The 13,227-nt window shown below is 40.6% G+C and overlaps 1 pseudogene; it reads left to right on the top strand.

The window, feature by feature from the left end:
- The first annotated feature begins 270 nt into the window (after positions 1-270).
- On the top strand, positions 271-370 carry LOC127089548 (uncharacterized; annotated as a pseudogene).
- Positions 371-13,227: the final 12,857 nt, after the last annotated feature.

Raw genomic sequence — 13,227 nt, 5'->3', positions numbered from 1 at the left:
AAACTTTCAATTTTCTGGACCAAAGCATCCACTTTTGCATTAACGTGATCAAGGTTACTTATCTCGTACATGCCAGTTTTCGGTTGAGGTTTTTCCACCGTTGTTCGTTCGGTTCCCCACTGATAGTGGTTTTGGGCCATGCTCTCGATAAGCTGGTAAGCATCAGCATAAGGTTTGTTCATTAGTGCGCCACCTGCAGCGGCGTCTATTGTTAACCTTGTATTGTATAAGAGACCATTATAAAATGTGTGAATTACTAACCAGTCTTCCAAACCATGGTGTGGGCAAAGTCTCATCATGTCTTCGTATCTTTCCCATGCTTCGAAAAGAGACTCGTTGTCTTTCTGTTTAAATCCGTTTATCTGGGCTCTTAACATAGCTGTTTTGCTTGGCGGAAAATATCGGGCAAGAAAAACTTTCTTCAACTCGTTCCATGTGGTGACTGAGTTGGAAGGAAGTGATTGAAGCCATCTTCTAGCGCTATCTCTTAATGAGAAAGGAAAAAGACGAAGTCGAATTGCCTCTGAAGTGACACCATTAGCTTTAACAGTATCAGCGTATTGGACAAATACGGATAAATGAAGGTTTGGATCTTCGGTAAGATTTCCAGAGAATTGGTTCTGTTGCACAGCTTGCAACAGCGAAGGTTTAAGTTCAAAGTTGTTTGCTTCGATTGCGGGCGGAGCAATACTTGAATGCGGTTCATCTTGCGATGGAGCGGCGTAATCTCTAAGAGCACGAGCTGGTTCTGCCATCTCGGTTAAAGAAGGAAGATCTTTGAGATCAGGAAGGTCTATAGGAGGGAGATTGTTTTCAGCACGATATTCCCGAATTCGTCGTAAGACTCGGAGATATAGTTCGATATCGTTGATTCGTAAATAGAGCGGCTCGCCTTGAGAGCGAGTGCGTGGCATACAAATCAACGAAAGAAAGAATAGAAGAAAAAGAAACCTTAGTCTCTACAGCGTAACGGAAGAGTTACGATATCGATTAAATAGAAGTCCCCGGCAACGGCGCCAAAAACTTGATCGCTCGACTGTGTGAGTCGAGAATGGGATACAAACTGCAAGTGCACAGTTCTATCGCGTACTTTTAAAAGATATCGATCCCACAGGGACTTATGAATCGATATACCGTTATCTAAGGTTACTACGTAAATCTAAGGTGAAAATGTTTGATTGTTTGATTGTTTGGGGAAAAACTAAGAGCTAAACTAAGATCTAGATTAAATAATAATAAAACGGATATCGGTATGTAGTTCGTCAAAACTAGGGAATCAAGTCTTTGTCGGTTTCTTGGTTTTAAAATGAATCGTTTCGGTTAACTTTATTGGTTAAAGGTTTTATCTCAAACTCTCGCTCTGTTGAATAAACCATGATTTTATATTAATGTAGCTGTCACTTATAATTAAGTCAAAAATCATATTTTGAAAACAATAAAGTTGCAGAAACTCCTTTTAAGAAAATACTGACCGTTTTAAACACCCTTATCTCAAACTCTCGCTCTGTTGACTTAGGTTATATAATCAAATCCAAATGCTTAACTCTCGTCCTCACATTCAATCTTTAAAAATACTTTTTGGAAAAGGTCAGAATTTAATTAACTCTAAAACTTGCTCTCGCCCTGATCTAGAATTAATGCCTAACTTACACTGTCCAGTTAAAATCTCAAACTCTCGCTCTATTGGTTTTAACTTCTTTATGTCTTTTACTTTTGTAAAAAATCTTGTTATTAAACCTGTAAGTTGAGACCGTAAAAAGATTGATTTTGATTTTAAGTTTAGATAGACCGACTCAGTCTTGATCCCTTATTCTGCTTACTTTACATACCGATACCTGGGCAAATTAGCCAGACATGCTAAATAAATAAGAATTTATATCATGCATAAACAGACTCATTCCAGGCAGATAATATAGATAAATAATAAAACAAAATATTAAATAATGATTAAAGAACCTGAATGCGTAATACAATAGTCTTGAACACTCCACCACAAGCCGGTAGGATTTGTTCTTGGATTCTTCAATTAAACAGTAAATTAAATCAAGGAAATAAAACTGGAATATAACGTAAGGTTAAATCCGGTATAAAGTTGCACAATAGTTTCCGGTGTAGAAACTATTATGCGAAAAATATCTAAAAGCTAAAATGGGAAAGGTAAATTTGCAAGGGAAGAAGAATGTAAAGCTTGCAAAAGAAATAAATAAAATAAACAATGCTGGAAAAGAAAAATAAGCAAAAGCGTGAAAAGAAAATTTGGCAGAGCTTCGGCAATATGAGCGTGGAAAAACCGAGAGAGCTTTAGGTTTTTGAGATGGCTATTTATAATAGTGTTGGCAACTGCTTTCCGTTTCTCCCATTCTTCAACGTGGCTACATGCACGGCGTGGATATAGGAGACCAACTTCTCAACGTTCTTCTTCCAGTCTTTCTGAGGGCGTTACTTGCGCCAAAAAGGTAGTGGAATTGTGTGACGCCCGTCACACTATGTGTGACGTCCGTCACAAGGCTGTTTTGCGTGACGCTCGTCACGCACCCTGTGACGTCCGTCACAGGCACATCGTTGGTGACTTGTGCGCTTTGGGCTGGGCTTTGGCATTTGGTCCCTTTTCTCTCCTTTTTGCACCTCCTTTTCTTCCCTTTTTCACTTTTGCTTCAAAATGGATACCTGACATAAATAGCAAGGAAATACTGCATAATATCTGATAAAATGAGATAAACTAAAGTGAATGATAATATAATCTAATTGAATTAAGTCTTAAAATGTGATATAATTTCGTGTTATCAGTTTGCACTTGCTGTTTAGGATTTTTTATCCCTTTTGGACCCTAGGCTTAGCCTAGTGGTCTTGTTTCTCACATTTGGTGTGGATTTTCAGGATGAAATGCACAATGCTTAAGGAGATTGCTTCAAGGCAATGTGAATTGAGTTTGGTTGATGTTTATAAACTAACTTGACTTTGTTTTGTAGGGATTGATGCTTGAGCTTGAGCTTATAGCTTGCACTTATGTGCATTAACTTGTGTTGTCTGTATAGATTGACTTTTGCTGTTTATTGTTGGTTTGTCTGAGTACTGATGATACTTGATTGATTTCAGGTACATTTAGTCGCTTACAGTTCTTTAAGAACTTGCTTGCTGCTGCTTGGTTTTCAAACCAATTGAGGTAGGACTTCTATTCTCCATGTAGTCTGGAAGACCTGGCCTGTTACTTGGCCAGGCAACTGTCTGAAGTCCTCCTTAAGAGGCGATGTTTGTGGTTGTTTACATTTGTGCCAAGCAGGTGAAGACCTCTATGAGGCAATTGGTGGAATCCAAGGGATATGCAATCTATCCCCCGCTATTCTGTTGAGTCGTCCCTCTGCTCACACCACTGTGTTGATGCATTGGGACACAAACCCAAGATCTTGTGCTGTTGCACAATCGAGTCAGAGTCTTGAGCGTAGAAGGGTCCCTCCATTCTGGACCCACGCTCCTTTGTCTGAAGCTCTCCCTGGTCAGGGATAAGAGCTGTGAAGTCTAATCTTCACTCACCTTTCATCTGCTTCACCTTAGCCCCGCAATGGCAAGGTTAAGAGCGAATGCTACCCATGTACAGATGACTTGCCTCGGCAGTCAAACCCATTGTTTGAGCCTCACTTGATTGGCTATAGTGTGTGCTTTGTGAATATTTGTTTGCTCTGTTTGCTTGTATGCTTGTATGCTTGCTTTCTTCCTGGATAGGATTAGATTGCAGTTGTGCAAGTAGGTAGAAACCTCAACGTAGGGCAATGATGCATGACAACACTAGGCTCGAGTCCAGCTCCCTGGTAGTGTGTCTTCCCTTGGTTTCTGGCTAGATTTTCTTTCCCTTTAGGGGGAACTACATCGCCCTGATCCTCGTTCCAGACGAGGTATGTAGGCAGGAGACCGTGCGAGGTCTCTCCGGGCACTTTTTTTTTTCTTTTTGTGTGTGTTTGCTTGTTATCTTCTTGTGTGCGTTTTGGTTCGGATGCCGATGTAAGTCCAGTGATTGGCGGTCGGGCTCCACGTTTGCCTTCTTGTGTGTGTTTTGGTTCGGATGCTGATGTAAGTCCAGTGATTGGCATTCAGGCTCCATGTTTGCCTGTGTTTCTGTTTGTTTGTTTGGCGTGCGTGAGCCGAACTACGGCAGCTCTGATTCTCGTTCCAGACGAGATACGTAGGCATAGGATGCGACGTCCTATCGAGCTCTCTCCCCCTTAACCCCACCTGTGTTGTCTTCGGTGCGTGTGTGTGTGGTGTTTTAGCAACCTTTTCTTTTCTTAGAGCGTGGATCCCGTCGAGTACGACGGACGTGAGGGGTGCTAATACCTTCCCCTTGCGTAACCGACTCCCTTACCCTTTCTCTTTGGTCGCGAGACCATGCTTTTTCCAGGTTTCTCTGAGCGTTTCCTTTCCCTATCTTGGGATAAATAACGCGCAGTGGCGGCTCTGTGTTGTTTTTGTTTTAGCCCGCCGGTTGTTTTTCGCGGATGCGACAGTCAGCCTCAACAAGAGGTATTATGGAATGGCAGATCATATCATGGCTAAGTTTGCGATGATCCTGTGCCATGTTTGTGTTGACGCAAGTGTGAGCTTGAGAAATGGACCCTATCACCCACGCATTATGTTTCTTCTTGTACGATGCCATCAACCTATACCCACACTCCGGATTTTTGCATAGAATAACGTATCTTTCCGGGTTTGATTTGTTAACATCGTAGTCAACACAGTTTTTCAAGTGCCAGTTTTTTATTGCTAACAGACACTCTTCCTTGGTCCGAAATTGGTCACCCTTCTTTAACTCCTCATCAGACCTCATATATGGGTTGTACAACATATCTGATGAGGGCTCATCCTCGCCCAAGTTAAGGGTTGTGAAGTGCGCAGGCGGTGAGTAGCGTTGCGCTATAGGTATTTGTACTTGGTCTTCGTCTTCGGAATCACGGTTCACCAAGTCATCAACCACGTCTTCTGCATCATCAACCACATCGTCTTCAACGTGGTGTTCAACATCTTGTTTGTCATCATCCACAGGATCAATAACCTGTGACTGAATATTCTGAGTTGGTTGAAATTGTTCCAACACAATGTACAACACTATATATTCGTAACCAGAATACTCATGGTTACGAAACATGTATTGTGCCTCCATGTCATTTTGAATCAATGACTTATAAAACCTGACTGAGTTATTTTCAGAAAAAAAAGGTTGCTGATAAAAAATTTGGGACACGAGTTGTCTAAGTTTGGACTCAATCTTTTTTTTCAGATAAGAGAAGTCAGCTCCTCTATTTAGACAAAAACGAGTGCAATCAGTGTTTATAAATAGGAAGCCAGACATATCACATTCATAAGTCCCACCATTCACGTGAGCTTTGATTTTGTATTGTGATGAGGATGCCATAATATGTGAAGATTTTGTGAAGATATTGTGAAGATATATGTGAAGATATTGTGAAGGTATATGTGAAGATATTGTGAATACCTTTGTGAAAATTTGTGTGAATACTTATACTCACACATTAACCAAGCCTTTCTCACGCATGCCTATCCATCAAATGCCTTCACCACCTAGTCTGCAAGATTCCCGCGCATGCCTTACACGTGTCGCATCTTTGCATGCAACACTAACACCAAGCCTTCCCCTAGACAAGACAAGTGCAACCTACTCTGTACCAATGCATGTCAACCTACCCACCTAGCCTGCACCTAGTCTGCAAGATTCCCACGCATGCCTTTTCAAATATGTTATCTCGGCTTTAGCTTTGCTTGCACCAACATTAGCTTCGTCTTCATGTGCAAATTGAAAGTGAATAACTCCATAGCAAAAAGTTAAACTTCCTGAACTTCCAATACTGAATACCACGCTTCAAACAAATTGGAAGCCATAACAAGTGAATGAAATAAAACATCTACTTAACAACTTGTGAGCCAGAGGAGCAGGATACAATGTTATTCAAAAGCTAAACTATCTCTTTTTTCCATTATGTGTTTAAAATAATATTCAATCTTATTTAAGCTTAATTATTTATTTTAAACAACCTGATTAACTAAATTGAATTAAAAACCAATTTAAACTTTCTAAAACTGTTGTACTAAAATAATATTCAAAGCAAGATTCCCACGCATGCCTATCCATCAAATGTCTTCACCACCTAGTCTGCAAGATTCCAACGCATGCCTATCCATCAAATGCCTTCACCACCTAGTCTGCAAGATTCTCACGCATGCCTTACATGTGTCACATCTTTGCATGCAACACTACCACCAAGCCTTCCCCTAGACAAGACAAGTGCAACCTAATCTGTACCAATGCATGCCAACCTATCCACCTAGCCTGCACCTAGTTTGCAAGATTCCCACGCATGACTTACACGTGTCACATCTTTGCATCATCAGGTTCCACCAAGCCTTCCCCTAGACAAGACAAGTGCAACCTAATCTGTACCAATGCATGCCAACCTATGCACCTAGCCTGCACCTAGTCTGCAAGATTCCCACGCATGGCTTACACGTGTCACATCTTTGCATCATCAGGTTCCACCAAGCCTTCCCCTAGACAAGACAAGTGCAACCTAATCTGTACCAATGCATGCCAACCTATCCACCTAGCCTGCAAGACTCCCACGCATGCCTTACACGTGTCACATTTTTGCATATTCATACTATTTGAAAACGGGTATAAATAGAAGGTCATTCTTGCAAGTTTTCATCAACCACTAACACTTTTATTCAGAGAACTTCGGCGAAACTTCTCATCCACCAAGCTTCGTTCTACATTGCAATCATGTCTCTTCTTACTATGGGCCAAGAACACAGAGGCACTAGGGCAAACATTGCCTCATTCGTAAGTTTTTCTTGAACATTGCCTCTTTCGTATGTTTACAATTTCTTTTTTAAAAGTCCAATCTAATGATTGTTTATATTGTTTGTTTTTAAAGGATCCCAAGAAATTTCGTCAACGTTCACACCCTATGCCTTATCCAGACCCATGGTGCGTACCTTACATAGAGCGTGCGGGATTCGGTCATGTTATGCATGTCATAAATGCCACAATTGATGTCAAATTTATTCTTGCTTTGTGTGAACATTGGAGACCAGAGACACGCACTTTTCACCTACCAATCGGTGAATATACCGTCACACTAGAGGACGTGTACATGCTTTTGGGTCTTCGAATAGATGGTAAGCCTGTGACTGGAAATGTTCAACAGCCCAACGAACTATGTGTTCAAATGTTGGGCGTAGATCTGATCGAGGGTGAGGGATTTGCAAAAGCAAGGGGCCAGGGTATTAAACTATCGAGCCTCCAATTCTACCACGACTCTATAAATTTGACTGAGGATTCGTCCGAAGAAGAAAAAATCATAAAAACAAGGGTTTACATTATGTTATTGTTTGGGAACTTGCTATTTCCCGAAGGCACGGGAAATAGCATAAACTTTATGTACTTGAGTTTGCTCGAGGACATTGATAGAATAAGCACGTATAGTTGGGGTTCTGCTGTATTGGCTTTCCTATATAGCTCTTTGTGTAAAAATGCACAAAATGACCACTGTACATTTTTCGGATGTGCTTTTTTGCTCCAAACATGGGGGTGGTGGAGATTGCCGAGGCTAGCCCCAGAAAATCCTAACGTCTACTCCTTCCCCTACGCAACTAGGTAAATTTATGATGTTATTTCATTTTTTATATTTATTCTATAAATATTTGTAAATAATATTATTTATCTTTTTTTGTTTAGGTTCATTACAACCGGACTAGATTACAGTCTTACCCCGAAAAATAAAATAATATTTTATCGTCAACTCTTGGATCGTCTCCGAGCACAAGATGTATTACCACTAAATCACTCATCTTCTAACTGATTTATTAATATCAAGCATTCTCAATAAATAACATATTTACTTTTTTCTTTGCAGTTTATTTGGAGGCCATATTTGGGATTGGAACATCAACCCAACCCCGAAGATGCAGCTGTTTGGACAGCAAAAACGGCTATAATGCGGTTCACCACTGTGGAGATGCACCAAAGTGACCATGTCAAACTGCAATTCGGAATGCATCAAGAAATCCCAGGCCCCCCAATGTCTTTGGAACCTTGGCATCTTAAAAAAGTCAGCCACTAGTGGTATGCCCAAAATTGGAAGGAATTTGCAAAGGAGTTCCGTAAAATGTGGAAAGACCGTGCCCATTATGTTCTACAATTTCCGGTGGCGCCCAACGAAATGAAGCCGACAAGGGAATATGTGGATTGGTATAGAGCAAATACAAATCCAGAAATGATTGTGTCTGACCCGTTCTATTTGGACGATCCCCGGATGCAACAACCATATTTCCAACAACAACAACCACCACAATATTCCCAACAACAACAACCACCACAGTATTACCAACAACAACAACCACCACCATATTACCAACAACAACCACCACCACCTTATTACCAACAACAACCACCACCACCGTATTACCAACAACAACCACCACAACACATGTCCACCCCCCAACCAAATCAACACTACATACCACAAACTCAACCCCAATACCATGAAGATTACCAACACCAACCTCAACATTCCCACCACCATCAACAGTCCCAACACCTACCATAATATCAATCCCCCCACATCCACCAATCCCAACACTTCTGTTGATTCTAAGTGTTGGCAACAATTTTGGTAAAACAAAGAGTGTTCACAAGATGTCATGTGTGATGTCTTAACATGAGATATCCTATGTACCTGCTGGAGTTAAAGAACATGTGCAAGCAGGATTGTTTCAGAATGCCACATACAATGATAAGGCTTCTGATATTGGTTGTACCTGCTGGAGCTTAACTGGAAGACATGTTCATGCAAGATTGTTTCAGATGACATACACAATGTCATGGTATCTGATATGGATGTACCTGCTATAAAAGGAAATTGGATTATGCAGGATTTTTCTAGGATGTCAGACCCGATGTCATGACATCCTATACACAGAACATTCAGTATGAATGTCTGGTGTTTTGTGATTGCACAAGCATTGGCAATCATTGGTTGATTGAAGATATGGCTAGCTGGCGCATTCAATTAGGGATTTCAATCAGATTTACTTATTTTCCAAGGAGATCTATACAACTGTTATAAAAAGATTTGATTGGAAAATAGTTTTAGGGTTTTCAAGATATCCAAGCCTAGCAGAAATTCAATCAGAATATTTGGTGAATATATTTGGTGAATATACAGTTCCCAAATATGGAGATCTTTTAGGAAATAAAAGATTGATTGGAGCAGAAGATTTCTGCCAGCTGTGTAACAGCAAAGAAGAAGATTTGCTGCGATTTCTGAAGGCCCAAATCCAGTTGGGTGATTAGGTTATAAATAGGAGATTGTAACCTAGGCTTTGTAAGCCTCAAACAATGTAAAAATTAGGGGTATTTGTGAGGTAAACCTCCCAACCTGTGGGAAGGTTACCAAGTGTTTCTCAGTGCTTGAAAGCATGAGATTATGTGTAACTCAAAGCCTGTAGGCAAGAGTGATTATGTTCTTGAACGAAGTTGTGAAGCATGTTCAAGATGTTTAAACATTACATGGTAATTGTAGTGATAGGAATGGAAACTGGAGGTTTCTATCTAGGAGTTCCTAGGTATAGATTGCATTGGGTAGGGATTAAGTGAAGAGTTATAAACGGGGGAGTTTAACTCTGAATTAATACTACTAATGGTGGATCTTCTTCCTGGCTTGGTATGCCCCCAGAGTAGGTAACGTTGTACCGAACTGGGTTAACAATTACTGGTGTTTTTACCTTCTGCACACTATATTTTGTTTGTTATACCTCAGTCTGTTTCTAGTCTGTTTATGAAGAGAATAACAGACTTGACACATAGCCTGCAGTCTGATTGCAAAACAGAATGTTATGACATTCATTATTGACTGCTGTTACTGATAGACTGGTTGGTCTGTTACAGTTCATCCTTCTGTAATGTTGGAACAGATGATGTTCAAATCAATGTTGAGACATCATGCTGATAACTGGGCAGGATTAATAAACATAAGTGCCATGTTTGATCTCTACTGTGTCGTTGTTCCAGATGGACAAAACTGGATGTTCTTCTATCCATGGTGGTAGAGTAGCAGATGTAGTGACATCTGGGACTGTGTGCATATGAGTACTGGGCTTTAGTTTTTCTAACTGTCTTGTTGTATAAGTAACAATGTTGGATCAGATGTCATGACTTCGTGTAGAACATCTGAACTCTGACTATACCAGAATTTCAATTGGTATCAGAGCAGGCATCCTGTTCTGTTTCTGGATGAGATCCATGGGTGATACTTTCTGGTATCTTGCAAGGAGTTATGCCAGTACTGATGTTGGAACCTGTGGAAGGTTCTGTGATTTCCCTGAATGGTCCCTTGAAGTAGGTGGATGGACTATTCATGACAGGAACTGTGTGTGCCTGTCTCTGGAGGTTGGCAATTGGCCTTTGTGTGGAACAGCTGTGCTAGTATTGAAACATACTCAAACTTGGTATGTTCTTGGAGGCTGATCTGGTGAAGTGTGTGGTCATAGATTGAGTTGTATTATGATTTCCGCTGCATAATACCTGGCTAAACTCAAACTCTGATGAAGGTTCCCCTCATATGGATGAAAGGCTGCTGTATTCAAGATTTCATCATAATCTACTGAAGATGTCAAAGATACTTGAGTCTCCTCAAGTCCATTCATCATGACGTTCTCACTTCAGGATGGTAAGAATCACCTGATCACTGATTCTTTTACTCTCTTGGGTAGTGTATATGAAGACCTTGAAGATTTTCAAGGAGGGTTTGTTCCAAGGAGGTGGAACTAATGCTCTATGCGATGTTAGAACATGTTATTCAACAAGTATGCAACTACTGGTTGAAGAGCATATGTGTTTAGGTGCCAAACAAAGGGATACCTTGTTTGGAACCTACTCCTGACCTGGAAGAGGAGACATCTGTGGGTGCTAAGTTGACAAGGGTAGGGTCAACTGTTTGTGTGCTCAAGAAGGTCACTTTTAGACGTCTGATCTCTAGAAGTGGAGCTGGTTGAGATGTGACACGGTGCAATTTCCTGTTGTCTGTCTTATTCCTATAGATTGATCAGGATTGGATAGTTGTTCCCTGAAATACTATGTTGTGTTGGAAGACAAGTTCCCTGGATGTTAGAAGTCAGTAATGGGGTAACCTTAGTGTTATTTCATTTAAGAGGATTGGGACCATGAATCTTGTTATTCAAACACCACGCTCAGAAGTGGCAGTTCTTTCAAGGAGTGAGAATATGAAGATTCAGAGGTTGGTTGAGGTAGTATGCTCTGGTAATGCATATCTACTATTGACTGGTGTTGTTTTCTTTCACTAGTACTGATGGTCAGCTGGAGTCTGATTGGTGTGATTGGAGTATGTATAGGTATAACTCATAGAGTTAGTTGCCACTGGTAGGGATGGTGTATGTCATGTTGAGACATGTCTGTACAATGCATGGATATTGGTGTGGAGTTTCCATGATTGTTAATTTGAGAAGGAGTTTTGGTTAACCTCCTCACGTTCGGTCAACCTAGGGTCTGGTTGGCTGTTGACCTGTGTCACATGGGTTCTGGCGGTTGTGTGACACATTTGCAAGGAAGAGTTCATCTCTCTCATTCCTAAGGGTGAATTTAATCTGGGAAGATCTTCAAAACTGTTGAGGTGCTTGCAAGCAGAAGATGTTGACACTAGAAGAGTATTTTTAAAAGTAGTCTTATGGTGGAAGTATCTGAAAGGAATATTGGGAAAGGATTTAAGATCAATGTCTACTTGTGCCAAGTACAAGTATTTAATTGATTATCCTTGGAGCTCAAGATAAATGATGTTTTGAAAGATGTTGGAACATCTCATCTTTAAGATCCTGTGCAGAATCACAGGAAGGATAGTACATTGGTTTATGATCTATCACTTTGGTGGCAGCGAAAGCATATGATCTCTGAAAAGGTTTCCTGGCAAGAAACATGTTCAGCCTTGGTGTGTACAAGAAGAAGAAAACATCATAGTCCTGATGGTGGTTACTTGGATCAGTTTACTTCTGATCTAGGTAAGGAAGTGCACTGGCTAATGCACACTGTGGAGTAAGAATAAGTGACAGCATTCTTAACATCATGGAAACAACCTTGCTTTAGGAGGTGGAATCCTTGGCATAGCTGAAGGGTTAGGTTCTAACTGGTCCTTCTGAAGACTCATGCATCAAAGTGTCTGATGTCTTTGGAGAAGAAACAGGGATTCATCAAGGTGTGAGCTTGGATGACTTAACTGCAAACCTGCAGGATAGAGGTGGTTTACTCTAACTTGGTTCCACAATCAAGTCTATGAGAACGTTGAACTCTTGTTCTGTGAAGGGAGGAAGTTCTTTCAAGTGGCAGAAGAAGGAGCTGAATTCAACAGCTAGATGTTAAAACATAATGTTGTGACATTTGGTTCAACATCAGAATCTTAGTTGGTGAAGTGGCACATCAACTTAAGATAGAAGGGTCTACAGAGTAATAGATTGGGTTCTTCAAAAAGATCGTTCTCATTACAGCTCTTTGGAGTTACTGGATGGAGAGGATATTACATGTTCATGTCTTAGAGAATCTAAGTTTTGTTTAACATGTAGCTTGAAGTTCAAGTCTCACTTGGAAGGTCAGAATATCTTTGGGAGAAGTCTGATAAACGTGGAGAGGTCAAAAAATGGCATTTGACTTTTTCATATGAGGATTCATGAAGGAGGTAATCAACCAGTGGCAATTGGTCTATCTCAGAAGTGAGTTCGAAGAATCAAGATAATCAACACATGGCAGCTGATTACTCTTGAGGAAAGTCTGAGACAAATTACTTTTGAGCAGAAAAGTAGTAAGTTGAAGACAAAAGGATGTGTTTTCTATTCATCTCTTGGAGCTTGTGGTAGGAGTTCTGAGTTATCTATGGAAGATTATCTCTTGTAATGGGATGAGAATGCATATATCCCAATCTTTGTCTGGATCAAGCTTGTGATTCAGTGATATCTGAAGAATATCAGATGGTGTTATGGTGTGAAGTGGTTTTCTGTTCTGGTTAGAAGAGAGATCGACAGAGAGTGTGGATGTGTTCAGCCAAGAGGGTTGAACAGAGGGTGTGCTCTTGAAGACATGAAGATGCGTCTTATGTTTTCCATTCATCAAGTGGTCTGGGTTCTCTTTGAATCAGGAAGTATGTCCAGGTCCAACCT

The sequence above is a fragment of the Lathyrus oleraceus genome, chromosome 5 (genome assembly GCF_024323335.1).
Source record: "Lathyrus oleraceus cultivar Zhongwan6 chromosome 5, CAAS_Psat_ZW6_1.0, whole genome shotgun sequence".
Lineage (NCBI taxonomy): Eukaryota > Viridiplantae > Streptophyta > Magnoliopsida > Fabales > Fabaceae > Lathyrus > Lathyrus oleraceus.
The sequence above is the reverse complement of the archived record's forward strand: the minus strand, read 5'-3'. Positions and strand labels throughout refer to the sequence as shown.